The sequence below is a fragment of the Passer domesticus genome, chromosome 2 (assembly GCF_036417665.1).
Source record: "Passer domesticus isolate bPasDom1 chromosome 2, bPasDom1.hap1, whole genome shotgun sequence".
NCBI lineage: Eukaryota > Metazoa > Chordata > Aves > Passeriformes > Passeridae > Passer > Passer domesticus.
In genome coordinates this window covers 28,338,442-28,359,090 of record NC_087475.1, presented here as the reverse complement: position 1 = coordinate 28,359,090, position 20,649 = coordinate 28,338,442, and positions in this window count along the sequence as shown.

Genomic DNA, 20,649 nt, shown 5'->3' with positions numbered 1-20,649 from the left:
TTACTTCATGTTTTATTGCAGTAGGCTACTGTTTATAACTTGCTATAAGGTATTTATATGTATATTTATATTTTCTCCTAAAACAAACAGGATAGCAAGCAACTTCATACTGCTCTGAAAATCTTCGCTTTTTTACTTCCCAATATTTTTTCTTTACTTTGAAATCTGAAAGAATTTCTTTCATCATTTGGTGACAAAGGGGTTGCAGCTAAGATTTTTTCTTCCGATATCTAACGTCTTCTGACTGACCAACGTCTGCACTTAAATTCCCACTATTTTTTTTTTTCTTTTGGCACTTCTGTGAGTTTTCAACTTTTAGAATGTCTCTAACTGGCAGCATCAGGAATTTGTTCCTTAACAATCCTAGCACAAGTGGCAGCATCAATGCTGCTCTGATGCTGGCTCTGCTACAGAAAGAACAGATCCAGTCTCCCCTTTTTATGTAATGTATAAATCACTTCAACTCCAGAGGGAGATGCAGCATGTAAACGCATACACATACACACAAAAGCTCATTATTAAAAAAGAAACTATATATTCTTAGAAAATGTCTTTAATAATGGTGCCTTTGCTGAAGGTGAAGTTCCTTGTCAGGGAAAGGGAAAGCCACACATGGCACATGGCAGGAACAAAATTTTGGTTGAAAGCACAAGAATAAGATACTACTGCCTAAAGTAATACATTGATTTGTAACATGTCAGCTCTGTTGTGGTAACTCTTTGTGTTTACCACACATAATAACAAGATAATTGAGAGGCAGCCTATCCCTAAGTGAAACTGAGATTAAGCTGTTGCTCATCTACAAATGAAGCAGCTTATGTCAATGAGCAATAACAGTAGAATAGCTAATAGCAAATCCACTCCTCCTGAGTCTGGTGTCCATGCCTGTAGAGATGCATATACAAAGTCCTTGATGGTTAAAATGCACGAATGTCTAACCTGAACTGGAAGCAGTGCCCATCTTTAATAGCCAGGTCTGGATATAGTTTTGCTCTGAGGTCAGTAAAGATTTAAATTAAGAGCCTCAGCTTATTCATAGCAGCCACACAATGCTTACAAGGTCTGTATTTTCTGCCTACATTAGGACAGAATTTTAAATTTGAAAAAAACTACCTTTTTCCTTACTGTCTCTTGGTTTTTTTAGAAGTATATTTTGCTGTAAATAAGCTGTTGTTTTCTCAGATAAGGTTTGGAGGTAGGGGACAAAATAAATAGTGTTGTTCTGTCTTTTTTCCTTTTGCACCTCTGAATATAGAATATATTTAGTGACATCCAAAACCATTACTCATGGAGGCAGTGAAAAGCTGGGTTTGCAATGAGTAAATCTAGAGGCACTTTTGCACAACAACCAAGAGGTCTGGGCACCTTCACAGCAGCTGCAGTTGCTGTGAACTAGCAGCGCTGATGGTTTCTGCTCAGAGCTGGGAGGAAGCTGATCAGTTTTCTGTGATGTGTTTGCACACATATTAATTAACAAATTAAGATTTTGCTTCATGTGCTCGAGAAAAATGTTCCTCAGAAAAAGATTTCATTCCTATTGTGGCCATTCCAGAGAACACCCATTCCCAGAAGTGGACACCTGAGCAGGCCCAGATCTGCAGCAGCTTGCAGGATTCTTGAGAATAGCTGGGCTGCAGCTCCATAAGATACCAGTGCTTTCAAGCCTGGAAGCATGTTTAATACAATGAGGACTAGAGAAGGAAATTCAGGTCTGAGAGAGATGGCAACCTCCTCAGACTGTAAACTTTGAAGTATGGACAGTCTGGTTGTGTTTTTACTGGATCTTGCTGCCCTGACCCCTGCCTAGTGCCTAACACTGAGTAAAAAAAAGAATTGTGGTGATGATCTTGGGGGCTTGACCTGTTGAAGTCATCAGACTCACCAGATATTTCTGGTATCTTCAATGAAGATTAATAGAAGGGTAATTGTAATCTAGCGTAGATTATCTTCCCTTCACTAATGTTCTAAGATCTGTAACACTATAAAAGTCACCAAATTTTTGCACACTTTCTATTTAAAAATGACTATAATAAAAGTTCAACAAAAGTTGCCTATGAGAAAAAACCCTACAATCTTTATATATGGCAATCTTGATCTTTCTAAGAGTTTTCTCTGGTTTTTCCTGAAGGAAGATACAATGCAGCACATCTGTATAATCTTGTTATTCCAAGACCAGATGGGCTAAAGACCTTAAAAACCTGGTTCTGTTTTTCACTTCTAAATAACAGGCCTGAGGAAGAAGTGAAAATAATATTTCTCTTCTCTTTGCTCTTCTTGAGTGATCCAAGGGATAGAAGCCATGTCAATGTATATCTGGTTAGAAAACCAAGGAGTGAACTTCCCATCCTTGCCCATTTCACCCACCTGGGGAAAGGAAACCTCGTTTCCACCAGATGTGGAGGACAGCAGGCAAGAGTTTTGTTCCCCCACTGGCTCTGTTGGGGGTCATCACTGCATGGCACTGCAGGAACCCTCCCTTAGCTGTGGGTGCTGCTTGCTGAGTCATTATCTTCTCTAATTCCGGGCTTTTCGCACTCCAGCAGATATCACACTCTTGGCTGTAATCTTTACTGGTCTCAAGTGGCTCTTTTCACATGAAAGCTCTGGAATCACAGTACCTTTAAAGTGCTTCTTTTTATACTCCTAGAGGAGTTTGAGATGCAGGCAGATTCAGCTTTGCTTTGTGTTCCTCAGGAAGGAATCCACCTAGACCCCAGGCTCAACACTGTTGATGCACTGATGACCTCTGCAGACATCATCCTGCAATGCCACTTCCAAATAATAGAGCCTCCCCCTGCAACTCATCAGGCTCACACAAATCTTCTTTGGGTCCAGAATACAAGGAAGAAGCAGGATGAAAGGATCCGTGATACCATATCCTGTTGCATTTACATATTTACAGTGTCTCTAGTACCTCACTGCTGCACCATGCAGGGCCTTACCTGCAAGTGTTTTTGGCAAATCCAAAGGAATAATCTCAGAGACTGCATGGAAATACTGTATTTCTCAACCACAGTGTAACTTCCCAAAAGTATGCCTGAAACACAAAAATATTCATGAATAAAATTGACAGAAGTAAAAGTAATTAGGACAGTACAATCCTTTCACCCCTTCTCTGTTTTAATTAAATTTCAGTACCTCAAAGCACATATCAAATGTATCTTAGTACTGTTATTGCAGGAGACTGGTACTTTTAGAACACCAAACCTCAATGCTCTATCTTAAAAACACAAAAACATCAGGATTCTTAGGCCAAAATTTGGCTCTTTATCATGCATAGAATGCCAGATAGACTGGATATCAGAGAATTTTTTTCAGAAACGAACTGTTCTAAGAAAATAACAAATGAAAAATTCTGCAAGGCAAAATGCCATTGAACTGATTAGATAAACAAGGAAAGGTTGGATGGGGCTTAGAGCAATCTGCTTTAGTGAAAGGTATCACTGCCCATGGCAGAAAGGTTGGAACTAGATAATCTCTCCAGTCCCTTCCAACACAAGTAATTCCGTAATTCTAAGCTTCTACCTGGAGGAAAAAAAATATTTTAAAAACTTTGCCTTTTTGTGCCAAATAAAATCTGAAGAAATCACCAAATATCTACAAGAAAACTTAATTTTCCAGTAATTTTGGAAATTATCAAAGTAGCTGAATTATCCCAGTGGAGTTTGGAAGGTACCTACATTTGCTGAGCTGAGAAATAACCACAAGTCTCCTAGCAGCTTCCCACCTCCATTAACATAAAACAGATATACAATCAGACCAATGTCACACACTATCCACTTGTGCTTCTCACAATCCCCAAGGTCTGAACCTTCATTAGGGATTCATTTTACAACACTGAGACATTAATTCTCACCCATGATGAGCACTGCATGTCCCTGACAGAAAAGCAGCAAGGATTTTTGGGAATATGAGATCACACGTATTAATAGAGGGGCAGCCCTCAAATGGGATGCCCGTAAATAAAGCATCTCAGCAGCCTGCTTAGGGAAATGGCTGCAGGAAAGAGATGGGGACCTCTTTTGTTTGAGGCAAAGGTGGGTTAAATGAGGCAAAGCATTTAAGGCAGATTAAATGAAGACAGAGGAAAGTTGTCCTGCCTGGGACAGGAAATTAAAATTGGGAGCATAAGGCTCTGGGGACACAGGGAAGGAGTGACAGGTGGGCAGGGAAGATTCCCTCCCACCAAGCTCTCCTCTGTGCCTTCATTCCTGTGCTGCTGAGCAGAGCTTTTCCTGACAATTCCTATTACCACCTGGTGATTTATAGGCATCTCTCTCTCAGATGAACCAAAACACATCTCTTCTGATGGACTGTGTTCTGCAAAGCATGAGGTTTTACAATACAGCTGCTATGTGTTATCACACACAGCAAATGTGGGAATATTTATGTAGGTTTTTTAATACAACAAATATATTTCCCCAGATGCTCTTGACTGAGCATATTGCTAATGGGAGTGTGTTCAGCTTTTCAGAATAAAATGCCTTTAGAAAGGAGAAGATGTTAAAAAGCTCAAGAGTGCAACATGATTTTTTAAATGCAAAACAAGCTTTCAGCTCCACTTGCTATCCTTTCTTGTCAAAACTGCTCTAAAATCTACACTACAATATTTCTCATTAGCTCCTTCTTCTTAAACATGTCATTAACCAGAGGAGATGGATCATAACAGAAGAGAGGTGTATATTAGATGTTAGGAGGAAATTCTTTACTCAGTGTGGTGAGGCACTGGAACACATTGCCCAGAGAAGCTGTGGATGCCCCATCCCTGGAAATGTTCAAAGAGAAGTTGGATGGGGCATTGAGCAGCCAGGTCTAGTGGAAGGTGTCCCTGCCCAGAGCAGGAGGGTTGGAACTAGAGGATATATGGTCCCTTCCCACCTAAACCATTCTATGATTCTATGAATTTTTAAAGCTATGGATGCCAGAAACTCAATGTCAAAAGGCACTTTTGAAGATTTCTTATTCAGTACAATTTCTGGATTGCACTCAAGGAATTAGGTGATCAACTGATTTTAATTTCACCAGACCTGGGTATTAAATATCCACTGCAGAAACAAAATCTAAGAGGTACATGTGAAGGTTTTGTTGCTGTTCTTGTTGTTGTTAATAGAAATTCCTTCCAATTCAGAAGCTAAAGGCTAAACCGGAATGGAATGCTGTCTAAATGACATCTTGGAGTGTCTTCTTGCAAATACTCCTTTACAAATAAGAATACATTATAATTTTTTTATGCTTTCTTATGTACTGGGTACTTGCTCCTGATATCTTCACATGCTGCAGAGAAGTTTGCATTTCCCAGGCTGTGTTCATACCTTGAACAGAAATAGATTTTAAACTCCATAATTTATTTTCACATCTTCACCACCACTACAAAGAACCCAAACGTCAGGTAATGCACATCAACAAATTACCACAAATGTCTTGGGAGCATGGCAATTTAGAGCAGTGGGAGATCAAGTCTTAAATTGCAATTGAATGAGAAAAAAGGGGTCTGATCAAGTTTACAAATCTGACACAGAGTAAAATTATTATTAATTTTGTTTAGTATTTTAGTATTTTATAGGCATGAATAAAAGTCCTTCTATAAGCCAACCTATTTGTTAAAAATTACATGCGATTAATATCTCCCCTACAAATTTCTTTGTGCCTCAGATTTTTGAGAATGACAATCATTTGTGTTACTGCCACAGCCTCTGTTTGCTCAGTTGATTGCCTTGTTATTGTTTTTGTGTCTGCTCATCTATACAAGTGAAATGATCTTGTCCTTCCCCCTTTTCTGCCTTTCTCAGATCATTTAACGAGACACACTTTCCATTTAGCACTTTGTGACGAAAAAGAGGGGGTCTCTGTCCCCTCTCTTGTGGGGAGAGGGACAGAGAACTGAAATCAGTGTCTGATCCCCACAAAGTGACTTGCTGACAGGCACTTTTTGCTTTCCAAAGGTCTTTTTCTTTTCCAAAATTTGTTGTGTTCATGGTTAGATCCATTTATTTTCTTTTCAAAGGGGTCATAGTTCAGTGGTTCAGTACCACAATCTAGCTTTATTTGAATCTGAAAATGTTTAGATTGTGTTTGTGTTTGTTACAAAAAACAAATAAAAAAGTAAATAAAAATAAAGCAAAACTGTATTTTTATTGTAGTTACCATTAAACACACAGAAAGTAACAAAAAATATAAAACATCATTCAACTTCCATTTCTCTGACCCTTTAAAATATTATTTATAATTTTATTGCCACTTTATTCCTGAAAACCCAAACTTGTTTACAATAGACTTTACTGAGGATCATCTTGAGCTGTGAGGGTGTGTGCTGGACTGCCCCACATGCCTGCTCCGTCAGCACTCATGGTTTGGTGTCACCTCCATACACCACAGGCTGGGATGCAGTGGCTGCTGCTCACTACTGACTGAGAAAATGGGCAAGGGATTGGCACGTATCTGACGCTAATGATCCAGGCATGTTATGTCTGCTTTTTCTCTAGCCTAACAGCATTTGGGAGCAAAGCCAGAACCAAAGGGGAAGCATGCCTGTGTGAGGAGGGATTCCTTCCCTTCTCTGTGCCCACCATGACAATGTGCATCTGCCCTGACACAAGGGAACTGGCAGGCTCACAACGTGTGAGTCCCACAGGCTTAAGCAAATGTAAATATCCAGTTCCCTGAGTGGTAACATGTTAGTCTGCAAAAAATCTCTGGCACTAAATTGTAAAGGATAACTGAGCAGTACAGTGTGCTGTAGGTAGTAGGAAAATCATAAGCAGTTGAATTTTATTTTTCTTAATATATCTGTCACTGATCTAGCACACTGGTATAGGACAGTGCAATACCATTTTACTTCATCTAATCAGCTTCTAGTGGTACAAGCCATGACACATAAAATAATATTTCTGTAATCTTTGACTCTTCCCCTGTGCAAGTGAACTAGCAATAAAAGGAGTGAGGAACAAGGCAGAAGGGGGAATGGCCCCTCAGCATGGGCAGGCTATTGAAGAGTGCAATGCAGTCTAGACACAAAATGAGATTGTCAGAAACTATTTCCCCTGAAAAAGTATAGAAACAGAACCAAAATATGTCCATATTTTTTTTTATATTTGTTATTATTATAGCTATGCCATACTCTGAAATGAGAGGAGAGGAGAGGAGAGGAGAGGAGAGGAGAGGAGAGGAGAGGAGAGGAGAGGAGAGGAGAGGAGAGGAGAGGAGAGGAGAGGAGAGGAGAGGAGAGGACCTGATCCATTATGCCCACAGGTGGGTCTAAATTCTGTTACAAGGGTTGTGGAGGTGCTCTGGGAAGAATGGGAATGCCACAACAATCTCCTTATGATGAAAAAGTAATACTTTTTAGTATTAAATGTGAGATTTGTGAATAGATAAGAGGAATAATTGGCTTCCTCATTTTGAAAAAAAAAAGAAAAAAGGGAAATAAATTTTAAAAATCAGTGTTTCTTGTACTCTGTGTTATTATCCACGGTTTTCCAGTTTCACGTATACCATAGATATAACTAAATTATCTACTAGTCGGGCACTATAAATGAGAAGAAAACTTGAAAGCTGTGGCAATTGCATGGCTTCCTTTATGGGAAGGAAGTTCAGAGAATGGCTTTGAACTCTTGGATAAATATGTCATTGTGATCTACTGGGATAATTTTTCATTCACTAATGTGGATGGAGGGGTGCAGAGGGAGGCTGAAAGGGACACCATACCGTATAACTCTGGCAGTAAGTGAAAGTGCCTATAGAAAGAGCTTAATAATACAAAGGTTCCCAGCAACATGAGGGAGACAGAGATCTCAGTACATACTCCAGTCCATGTAGAGAAGAAAACACCCCTCTTCCTTGGCTGGGTAGTCAAGGGAAAATGCAGCTTTTGGCTCAAGCAGATCTACCAGATGGCTAAAACTGGGTAACACAATGTTACCTTTACCATCAGTCTTTATCAGTATCCACCTCATTGGATGAGTTTAGAGCATCCTTCTTATTTCCTGAAGCAGAACTGTTGCTTCAGCTGTCTGCAGGCTCAAGAGGACAATACAGCATTAATTTCTTCTGCATTTGATTTTCATTGTACTGATAGGAGGAAGAGGTTTCACTCAAAGCAGACCCCAAGTACAAAAGAGGGAGTTTTGTATACTTTTGTTTTAATCATCTGATCCTCTAATATAAACTTTATCTCCCCATTTTACTCTATTTCAGTATTATATTCACTCTGTATCAATATTATATACCTAAAAAGAAAAAAAAAGGCATTTGAATTTAAACATATTTTTAGCTTTCAGCATCTCTTTGAGTAATTTCACCTTTTTTTGTTGAAATGTTTAATGGAAGAGATGTTGAAAAGTGGAATAAACTAAAGAAATATAACCAGCATCCAAGACAGTGAGGAGAATGCAAAGCTAAATCAGTTGTGGTCTCATTTGTAATACTCTTGGCAGAGGCTTATATTTGAGATATAAAATGCATGCAGAGGAAGTTTAATCTGCAGACTTCTGTCATTTGGTTGTATTTCAGTAAGACTGGAAGTATTTTAACAAGTCAGGTACTATCTATCATCTGATGCCATATCCTCCAGGCTAATGACGAGTTGTGTGGAGCTCCCCAGCAGCCTCCCCACCCCTCGATATTTAATCCTCCAAAAGACATTCTGGATGCTTGCCCCGTTGCTTGCACACTGCTTAGTGTCAGCATTTGAGGGTTTTGTCTGGATTAAAACAGGCACCTGCAGTGGATAAGTCTATTTCTGAAGCAGTTCCCCCAGTGATCTCCTTTAGCCACTAAAAAAAAATAAGACCACACTTTGCCTTGTCCTTAGTAAATGTCTTCAAAGAATCAGGTGACATGCATCTTTCACTGCAAGTGAGCACACACTTCACTGACCATGAAGGGAGTCTGGAATGACTAAGTCACATGAAAATATCTCTGAAGTTAGGTAAGAAGGTTTCATATTTTTTTTAAGATTAGTACAGTTGAACCACACACACAATCTACTGCCATCACAGCACCTGAGTTTGATACAAGCTTTCAACTCAATGGATAATTTAATTTATTGTCTAAGTCATTCTTAACTTAGATCAAAATAGAGAGAAATTAAAATCTTTGACAGGATTTTGGTGGGTTTTGGGAGGCTTTTTAAATAAATGCAGTGTCATATACCCCATATGAATTCATATATGGTTGTGTGGAAGTCACACTGCCCAGCAAGACTGTCCACTGTCCATTTTCTCCACTGGAAGGGAGGAGGAGAAGCAAATAGTCTGTATATTTCACTAGAAGCTATTTAGTCCATAATAATTTAATGATTGCTACTTAACAAGCAGGGCCATCATAATTAATATCTCTTAGACCATTCTTTTCAAAGATGGGTCCCTTATGTTTTAAGAATATCTGCAATATGCTTGACATCCTTAAAAACAAACAAACAAAACCCACAAAACACCCGAAACAAACAAACAAACAAAAATTAAAATACAGTCCTTACATCAAAGAGTTAACAGTGTCAAAGTAGTTTATTTAGCTGGCAAAGTGTGATTTATTCCATTTTTCATTGCAGTGTTTTCTAAGGTCTTGGAACTTATGAGACCTTCACACAACATAATCTTGCTCCCAACACACGGGTTATTTGGGTGGTTGAAAATGATCTATGACACCACGGAGAGGCTCTGCGGCGGTGTTTCAGGCAATCAGACTCCGACCTTTGGGAGGCCTTAGACATCCCCACGGAAGGGGCTCGGGCGCGGGCTGAGCGCCGCCCGGCACCGCGGCTGCTGTCCATGGTGCTGATGCCCCCGGGAGCCTGCCTGGCCCCGGCTTCCCTAAACTGCACGAGGGAGTGGTGGGGAAGAGCAAAACAAAAGTAAAAAAATAATAGTTTCACTGGAAAGCCAGTGAAATTTTGGTGTAAATTTTAGTGAGAGAATTTTATTTTAAATTAATTTAATTGATCTATAACAACTCTTAAACACATAAGAATTTAAAACAACTGACCATTTAGTAATGACTCTGCTATTATAAATACTAACAAAATCCTTTGTGGTAATTTTATATTTCTTGGAATAAAATCACAAAACCAGTCTGTAAATTACAAAAAACATATTCAAATAAAATAAAATAAAATAAAAACGAGAAGAAGAGAAGGGAAGAAAAGAAGAGAAGGGAAGAGGAGAGAAGAGGAGAGAAGAGAAGAGAAGAGAAGAGAAGAGAAGAGAAGAGAAGAGAAGAGAAGAGAAGAGAAGAGAAGAGAAGAGAAGAGAAGAGAAGAGAAGAGAAGAGAAGAGAAGAGAAGAGAAGAGAAGAGAAGAGAAGAGAAGAGAAGAGAAGAGAAGAGAAGAGAAGAGAAGAGAAGAGAAGAGAAGAGAAAACTAATTCTAAAAGTGAAGCATGTGCCTTTGGTTTTGTTTTTTTTTTTCCCATGTGTTGATAGTTTTTATTACCCTAAGAAGAGAGGAAGAGACCAGTTAAACCAGTACATAACCATAAATACTGGTTAAGCCAGTACATAACCACAAACCACTCCATTAAAGCACTAAGTCAGAGTCAGCAGGCAAGCAGGAAGAGCTGCTGAGTTTCAGAAGAGCCTCTCATTCATTGACGTAAGCTTCATCAGTTTTGTAGGTAAATTCCTTCCTTTTACATTGTTTGAAAGTTACTCCTGCTAAAGCCCACAAGGTGTTTTTCTTGTTCTCATTACTTTTAACAGCTGGATGGATAGCCTGTATAGCACAGAGTGTATAATAAATAATTAATCACTTTGAAACATTGCTTTCATGAAAAATCACATATAAATATGATGTTTACTTGTAATTCATTTAAGTTATAAAAACACTAGCTCAAAGGGTGACTTCTCAATAAATCTGCTAAAGTACTGGGTAATGGAGCCTAGCTTCTTTCTTTTCCTTATTTTTTAATTTTTCACCTCAGCTAATTTATAGGCCCTTTCCAAAATGGTACTCTAAGGCACATTTTTTAGCAAATTCCCCAAGTGAAATGCATCTATGGAATTGTCACAAGTTCCTCCAATTTTTTATTGCTGGTTTTCCCAGTTTCAATTCAATAAGCAACAAATAATAGAAAAATACCAGATTTCATAATATTTACATTTGCTTCCCACATGTGCCAGAGCACTAATACCTTAAGGATCAGTTAGTGAGCTCAATAATTTATTTCTCTATTTTCTTCATAAATAAAACAACAGTAGTAATTATTCTTATTAAAAATTGAATTAATCAAAACTGGTAAAGAATGTTATACTGAAAGTGTCAGTTTCAGCAGAGCTTTAGTAACATTTACGTGTTTTAAACCAGATACTTAGGCTTTTTACAGAGTCACAGACTGATTTAGCTATGCAAGCTTCCTTTTTTTTTGTCCTGCTCTGACCCAGGTCTGTAGGAAGCACAGATCTTTAAAGGTCACATTCTCCATTTCTTGAGCACAACAAGATTAGCAACTGGGCACAATTATGATGATGAAATGTGGGGTTTTGACACACAGAGAACCTTGAATGCCTGGCCAACATCACCAAGAGCCCAAGAATTAGTGGTAGGTACAAGGTTTTCTGATCAACATTGGCTATTCTAAACTCAAACCCTACTTTCAAAATCCTTCTTTCTGTGATGAGATGCTCTTTTATCAAATATTTTCTGTCTCACAGCTGGAATATTTTGGTCATTCAATATATTTGTAGATACTGAGATTCAGAGTTAAAGAAGTTTGTAAATCTGTCAGTGCAGCCACTGAAATCCACCGGATTATCATGATGAGCAATTAGTTATCTGTAGGAGAACTTGAATTACGGAAAGTAGAGCCAAACTGCTACATAGTGATGCAATCACTCAATAGTGATAGCAATGGACATGTAAACAGATAACTCTGTTTTAAATAGATGTCATTACAGATGATGTAAACAAGATATTTGTATCTAAGCAGCACTGACTGAAACAAATGACCAAGTGATAAACACAGAACAATGCCTTGTATCAGATAGATCTGTGTACAAGGGCTACAAAATGCTCAAACACTTGAATCCCTGAGATAAATAGGTTTATATTGTATCTTTTAAAATGTCCAGATTATCCTACTAATCCCGTTTTCTTCCCTTTTTGTTCCAAATAATTTGAAACTGCTTCAAAAGAAGAGTTTTTTCTTGAAATTGGAGGTAAGTTTTTAATTCCATTGATTCAAACTTGTTTTAAAACAAGAAAAAACATTCCAGCCACCTTCAACTAAGTATTACAGTACTGTCTTCAATAACATTTCTGAACGTGCATTAGGAAAATAAAATAAAATAAAATAAAATAAAATAACATAAAATAAAATAAAATAAAATAGCAACAAACCCCCCCCAAATAACCGATCTACTTCTCCCATGGAGTTTAAAACCACCCATAAAATAGTAACTTGTGACTAGAAACAACTAGCATCATTAGTGTCCTGGTGAAACTGGACATTATTTCAGCCCAGAAATACTGACTTTGTGAACCTCATTATTGAATGTGTAGGTTTTCCAATTTGACCATTTTACATAAATTCAATTAAAATTTTATGAGATTTAACTACCACACAATTTGCCCTTAAACATTAGCTTTATAAACTCCTGAATACTCTGTCTAAGATTATGACTAAACCAGAAAACCCACCCACCTTTCCTTCACGTTCCTCCAAGGATATATGTACTATGATACCATTTTCCCACACAAATTACAGGCACTGTTTGAAAATTCCTGGTAGCAGTATATATGTTTTTTCAAATCACTTTCTATCAGCTGATATTGAGGAGGAATTACTTCAAAGGTAGTAAAATCAAAGTAATTTAACCATTTTCTTTCAGTTTGGCTGCAAATGCTATTTCAAGCTCTCTGGCTTAACAGTAGAAAAATAATACATTTTCTATTTTTATTTAGATTATTTAATTTAAAAATACCAGATTGCATTTCTTGTGGATCACTTATAAATTAGATCACAGAACTAAGAAGCAGCTTTGAAACGTAGCCTGATGGCTGTATGCAGCTTATTGACTGCTAAAATGCTGACACTTTTTTTAACATTACTGACTTTTACAGGAAGGATTTCCATTTTTGTTTTCCTCTGTTCACCCCTGCTCTATATGTTGTTTGTATTATTTGACATCTGTACATAGGTACAGACTTTCATTTTCTTGAAGGAAGGGAGTAGTGGAATAAGAGAACTGAGATAAATGTTTGAAGAGACACTGGCCAATTTTAAAGACAGAATTTAAAAGCTCTAAAAGTAGAAGGCAGGTATCATGTTTACCATAAAAACTTTAGAAACAGGAAGAAGCATAGTAATATCATGGTTGAATGGGTTTCTCTCTGTCCATGGCTGATGTGAAAAATGCTTATTTTATGATTGGCTTTTCTCAAACATTAAAATGAATATTATATGTGCTATGTTAGAAATTTATGCTGTATTAATTTTCTTAAGTAGTGTGCTAAATATAGTTTTAGGTTATAACATATAAAAATGGAAACTATGCTATGTAAGATACTTTTTTTTAAAAGAGAAGAATGAGGTACTTGCACCAAGATAGCAGCCACAGGACACTTAAATCTTTCAGAGAAAGATAATTTATTGCTCTCTTATCAGAAGAAACTAACTTCTTCCCACCTTGCTCACCCTGAAGACGCCATCAGGATTCAGAGGAAGAGGTTGACACTGACCAGAGAGAATCCTGTGTTTGAATGGAAGTTATGCATCTTGTATGAGGTGTATGAATATGCAACAGGCTATTGGTTTTTAGGGTTAATCCTCTGTGTGTCCTTTTTTGAGCTCGTTTTGCCCAGAAAGAGATACCCGGACAGTCCATAACTCTTTGTTATTATTGCATCATATTTTCCTAATCCTAATTGTCCAAAATTTTATTACTCTATTTTTATAACCATTTTATTGCTATTAAACTTTTAACATTTTAAAAACAAGTGATGGGCATTTTTCACCGCGGACCACGTGGCACGGGCAGTCACTCAGTGATCCTCCCGCTATCCCTCACCTCCTGACCCGTGCCAGGAGTGGCTGTCCCCTCTCTGACCCATGGGACATTCTGGGTGGCAGTAGAGCAGGGCTGCCCAACTCCCAGAGGCAGCAAAGCTGCTCTGTGCAGCTGCTGATGGAATCCTGAGTTGAGGAAGCCAGAACAAAGGAGACGAGAGGGGCCACTTGTATAAGGTCTCTGAGGGGGTCCAGGGACAAGTGACAGCTCCAACAGAATAACAGGAACTTCAGAACATGAGAGGGTACTAGGGGAGGATAACCCATAGCAGAACAGCAAGGGAGGAATGTAGGGTGGGGATCAGAGTCTACATAACCAAGAGGGGATAACATGGGAGGGGATCAGGCTTGGCACACCGATGGAACGTCGAGGGGTGATAGACAAGGAAGGTTCTAGAGAAAGGGGTGGGGCTACATTTGATGAACAAGGGAAGAGGGCAGTACTTCAGGATTGGCAGGGAAGAGTCTGGAAATCAGGGAGGTGCAAGGGAGATTGACATGGGGACTGACAGAAGATTAGGCTGGAAAATAGCAGTAAACTTCACGGTGGGAAACCAAATGGGGTACATGGAACAAACCACTATAAACTCACAATAAGGAACACCTTAAGATTACAACAGGAAAATAAGATTAGAAAAAAAAAACAATCTACCACAACCATCTATGTATGCTTAACTTTCATAAGCATAAGAAAAATTAGTTCAAATTATAATTTATGTGGCTTTCATAATAAGTTAAGCAGATGTAGACTTTAATTAGGTTTCTGTAAATATTATATAGGAGAGTTATAAATTGTTCTGACAAGTGATTTATTAAAAACTACTTTAAAGCTGATACATTTCTCTTCTTTCTTGAGATTTGCAATTGACTGACACTAGCTTCAACTTTTCTGTTATTACAGACCATACACATAGCAACAGACTTATTCATTGCCCAAATAGGGTCATCTGACTTGTATGGATATTTCAGCTATAGTACTCAAAAATGAGCACTTTAAAAAATGTTTAAAGGTTTCATTTCTCTAATTTAAAAAATCCTCACAAAATCCAATCATTTTTTCAAGATTTTTTCCTCAAGAAATCATTTCTTCTTTAGCCAAAATATATGGACATGAGTGAAGACAAGTTGAATCCAAAGATTCAGTTTTTGATAAAGCAATTTACCCAGCATCACAGAGAAAATGAATTTTTAATGTGGGGGATCAGTTACTGATAGACAGTTTTTCACATTGTTCTCACTAAATATTTCCAAGGAAAATGCCATGGTTTAATCACCATGAGATTTTCTTCAATTATTTTTGTCATTCCTACTTGGTCAAAATTATGCACTAAAAATCATGTTTGTCATAAGAACATGAGCACCACACCTACAAATAGTAGTAACTTCTAAAGTAAAGGTCATATAGTATCTTTGGATCATAGTTAATAAAATTTAGTTTCTGTATGGTTTCGTTTAGTGCTTAGGATTTTTACTATTTGTTTTTATTTTTGTTTGATTTTAATTCAATTTGCTTTCTAATTTCTTAGTAGATGGAGGTATCCATGGATCTATAAATATTATATCACTCATCTGAAGTTCATCATGAGAAAGAACCAGTCATCAGAGGCTTTACCAAAATTCTTTAGAGGTGTCCTCTAAAGATACAAGTCCTATCAGAACAAAGTTCAAAACAGCATAATTCTGGGCGACGCAGGTCTTCTGGTGAAGGTACAGAAGGTTTCCTAAACTCTTCTGAAACTGCTGTTGTAAAGGTCTCTTCCATGCTGCCCCCCCCAAAACAAAACAAAACAAAACAAAACAAAAAACAAACAAACAAAAAAAAAACTTCCTAAACTAAGTTTGAAAACTTAAAGTTCCTGAAATACTTTCTCAATTTCGACTTTTGTTTTCCAATACCACAACAGAAAATTTTCTAGTAAATGATGCACCATTTGATTTTGCACCATTTGGATGCACCAGGTTAACATCAAGCCCTCGTGACTGGCAATGCAGGGCCAAGTATAAAAATGTAAAAAACAGCTGAGCATGGATTAAATTAATCCTAGTTTTTTCTTGCATCCTTTTCAGTTCAAACCCAAACTCAGTACAAGCCGTCTTCACCACGGTTTCAGAATGTTCATATAGTCAGTAATGGCTCCAAAAGTGGTTCAGAAATTTCTCTCCCCCCTTTGGTTTCTCCTTTTGCTCAGAGATCTCTTGGGATATGAGACTTGATTGTCTCCAAGATCTGCAAACAGCCCTGTGGCCCACTTGTGCATTAGTTTGCTCATGACTGTGTGACTTTATTTGCTGGGATGAAGTGCTGGCAGCCTCCACTCACCACACTTCTCTTTCTGCTTGGGAGTTTACTTGGTTTTCTCTTTCCTGTGTAGATGAAAATTACTAATATGGTTTCAAGATCACAATTCTCGTGGAAGGAAGGCATGTTCCTTCTTTCTTGGGTTTGTGATTGGTCACTGCCACACTCTAAGTTGTCATGCAAGGTGAATTATAAGTAGGAGAAATGCTAGCCTGTAGTTGAGGGTGTTCCTATGCCAACTGTCCACCAGTTCAAAGGCCCTTTGCTGTGAGCTTGATAAATGCTGGGTCCCCATTCAAAAAGATTTGTTGCTCAGGGACAGATTTCCCCAGAAATCCAATCAACTTGATCTCATTTAGTTCATGGTACTCAAAGAAAGGTGGATCTCTTGTTTATCTAGTCCCCTTCATTGATCCTAGCTTACTGTATTTTAAAAAGGAAAAAAAAAAATAAAAAAGAAAACCAAAATAATGGCATGCATCATTTTTGAATAGCTTGCCAAACAGATATTTAGCATTAAGTCTTTTATTAAGAACCTATAGTTTTCATTTTAGTTTCAGTTTGTTACAGCCATTTTGGTATTTCTCATGTTGTTCAGTGACACTGATCAGCAGTGCAGGAAAGGATAAGGGAAAATATGCAGCTTCTGCATCATGGTCTTCACTTTACAATACATTTGATTAGCACTTATTGCAATGGAGCTTTGGTGTCACTGGCTTCTGGAAGCAACTGGGAATATCAGTACTCAATAATTATAACCATGCAAAACTTTCTTACTTTCTTCATTTAAATCAGTATAATTCAAATACAGGAGTTCACCATTAAGCAGTTTATCTTTGATCTGATTTGCTCTTATTTACAAAGTAAAACAGGAAAAATACAGTACAGATAGTGTCAGAAAGAAAAAATAGAACATGCTGTATTTTCTCTTTCAATTCCTTAATTTCAATTTTTTAATCACAGCTTTCTTACAACACGTATTCAAAATCTAATTCACTTCAGGTTGCCCAAAATTTCTCACAATAAAAGGCTTATTTTTAATTGCATACAACTTTCCAGGCACCAGGCTACAAGCTGAAATTTTTCATGCCAGATGTCTGACTTAGATTGAATATTGATTTTCTTTTCTTCAGAACTTCAGAAAAAAAACCAAAGTAAAACAAAACATTAGTTGCTTCTGAGATTTGCATAAAGCAGCTACAGAAACTGACTGGACCTATCTTTTAAATCTATACATCTATAGAAAGGTGTCATATAGTGTGCTCTGTAGTGCTTAGTGTGCTCTGTAGATAAAATTATCTGTATTTCTGAAGCACTAATTCTTTTCACCACAGAAACCTGGAGAAAATCACCATTTTTATTTTCATTGCAAAAATTTGAATGAAGTGTACTTGTAAGGCCACACGGTTAATGAGAAATATAAAAAGAAATAGTGAAGATCAACTCTTATTGGAAGAGATAGGCATCTAAAAAAAAATTTAGATTGTGATTATGCAGTTAAAGACTCAAAAAGTACGTGGACAAGAAGACATTAAGATTTCACACACAGTCCTAAGTCTGCTTCTCTTATATTTTTAAGTACTAAACTTCAGATTCTTACAATTCTCTATTTTGTTTTGCTTGTTTGTTTTATACTAAAAACTGTCTGGAACTATAGCACAGCATTAAAAAATACATCACATAGCATTTGTCACAGTACCAAAAAAGTCTGTTTCTTTGACACTTTATCCAGTTTACTATCAAAACAGTCACATCAGTGATCTACACTGTCTGGAATCCTAAAAGCTCAGAACTGCAGCTGTATCTTCCCAGAAAGGTAACCAGAGATGGCAAATAACCATCAAATATATCTTCCAAAAGAGCTCTCATCCAGGTGGGGTTTTTGTGAGCTGTTGAGCAAATGGATTGATAATTTATTTGGGAACTCCGTGGTTAATCAAGAAACTGTGGAAGGAATCTAAGATGAATATTAACCCAAAAACCACAAGATAGAGAGGCCCTTTTTTTTTAGAATAATTCCATATAAATATTTCTGTAAGTGTCAGGAAAACTCTAAATACCAGCCTTAAACTAAGCTGTAGTAAAAGCTTTTCTTACTAAGGGAACACATCTCAAAACCCTGGGGCTGGTTTGTTGTTGTTGTTGTTGCTGTTTGTTATTTCTTAAGAATAATAATGTTTTTAACTAACTCTGTAATCCAAAAACATAAAATGCATAATTGCACCATGAAGATTTTAAACATAGAAATCTATGAAAAAATAAAATTTTGCCATACAATTTTATATAGCCATATAGATATATTTATTGTTTAGATGTCCTACATCATGACTTAAACCTGTGACTTCTTTAATATTGGGAATTACAGCCCTCCATGTAAATGTTTACTGGCAGTAGACTTCAGCTTCTGTCCCTCACTTTCCTATTATTCAGACTCCTCTGAGAGACCAACTAGGAGGAAGTACTAAAAAACAAAACAAAACTGAGTGACTTAACCTAATATTCCCAAAAAAAAGGTTTTTGTTTTTATTAACTCGGGTAGTTGTATCCAGGGTGACCTTTTCCCAAGAAAACTCTTAGTGGTGGACATACATTAAAAATGCAAAAATCTGTGCTATTACCAAGAGGAAGCCCAATTAACCATATGTGGCTCAATAACTCTTTGTAAAGATTGTAACACCTTTGCTTAAAAGAGAGGTATTGTACAGGGGTACTGTACAGGTATTGTACGTTGCTAACTTCCATTGTTTCCCCAAAACACTCCTTAATAGCTGTATCAAAAAATGTGATTAAAAGCAGGAGTCCATGTTAACTTTCATAAAATCATAGAATGGTTTGAGTTGGAATGGACCTTAAAGATCATCTAGTTCTAATCCTCCTGCCATGAGCAGGGACACCTTTCACTAGAAAGTGTGTCCTTTCTTAAATATAAATAGAACTAAGCTTCAGGATTACTTTTCAAACAGAATATTTTTAAGCTATGTTCTTTTAAAAAAGAAAGTTATGTTTAGATGCAGTGCAATTACTCTAGAAGAAAAAAACTACCAATGTATTTTCTCTTTTCCTGGAAGAGATGACCTCAGTTCTGAGTGTTTCAACAGCAGAAGTTATTCTCTCTGGAAATGTGGTCAGGTCTCATATGGAATCAGTCTTGAAGTTGCAAGAAATATCTCTAGCACCAAAGCATGTCTTTTCCCAAGGGACATAAAACTTGCTGCACTCATTTGTGCACACCCTCAGATGTCATGAGAACTGAGCTCTGTGGGGTGTGGCTGATGGATGCTGTTGGGTGCAGCTGGCAGAATGCACACAGGGATCCAGCACAGCACAGTCCTTTCCCAAAAGAAAGCACTCGAAATCTACCTGAGATAGAGCAGTAGATGCGAAAAGTCACAGTAAATCCACTAATATTCACTAAAATAATTGTCTCAGTCCCTCTCAGCTATATCCAGGTGAAGACAATTTCAAAGCCCAAAGCCACATCAACTAAAGGAACCTAGAGCTTAAATGGAAATCTCAGGAGCGGATGTATAACTTAACTTACTTGTAGTTAAGTAACTACAGGAGTAAAGTAAACATGTAAGGCAAAACTTGGACAGAGTTGATTCATTGGGTGGACAGCTGCAAATCATTCTAGGGCATCAAAGAGACAAAACTTGTCACAAGAGTCTACATAAATTAAAAATAATAGGTATTCAGTATTTGTTTTAGTGAATTTCATTAAAATGTAATTTATTTTAAATTAAATATTTTCTGGAAATAATTATAATGAAAAATAGTTTTCCCATTCCAGTTCCATAAAAAAGCGTTAATATAACCCACTAAGTACAAAAGAAATTTGTTATAGTTTATTGAAATCAGAGTTGGGATTTAATTTCAGAAAGGTTTTTTTTCCATTGGTTAATATTTTTTAGTTTGTCTTAGATACGCTTGATCCATTCTTTGCGTGGTCATGACTGTTTTCTTTGTATTAAGCTAACAAAACATAACTAAAATGTAATCAAACCTTTGTGTGAATTTAGTTTAACATATGTTTTAGCACGCAAGCATTTTCTATCATATTTTAATAGCTAGAATATGGTTTTTTGTTTCCTAGCTGAGACATCTTCATTGTTTCCAAGGAGGTGAATGACTTCTACCTACTATTTATATATAAACCCTATGTATATATATAAAATACCTTTAAATACCTATTCGTGTTTCCTCCATAGCAGTATTTCTGTTTAGGTGGTGCCTTGATGCTCACTTGTGTCTAACATATGTCTCAGCTGCTACTACTGGGAGGAGGCTCTTACTATGCATTCCCAAGGCAAGAATTGCACCAGTAGAATCTCTGAGCAACCCAAGAGTCTGGC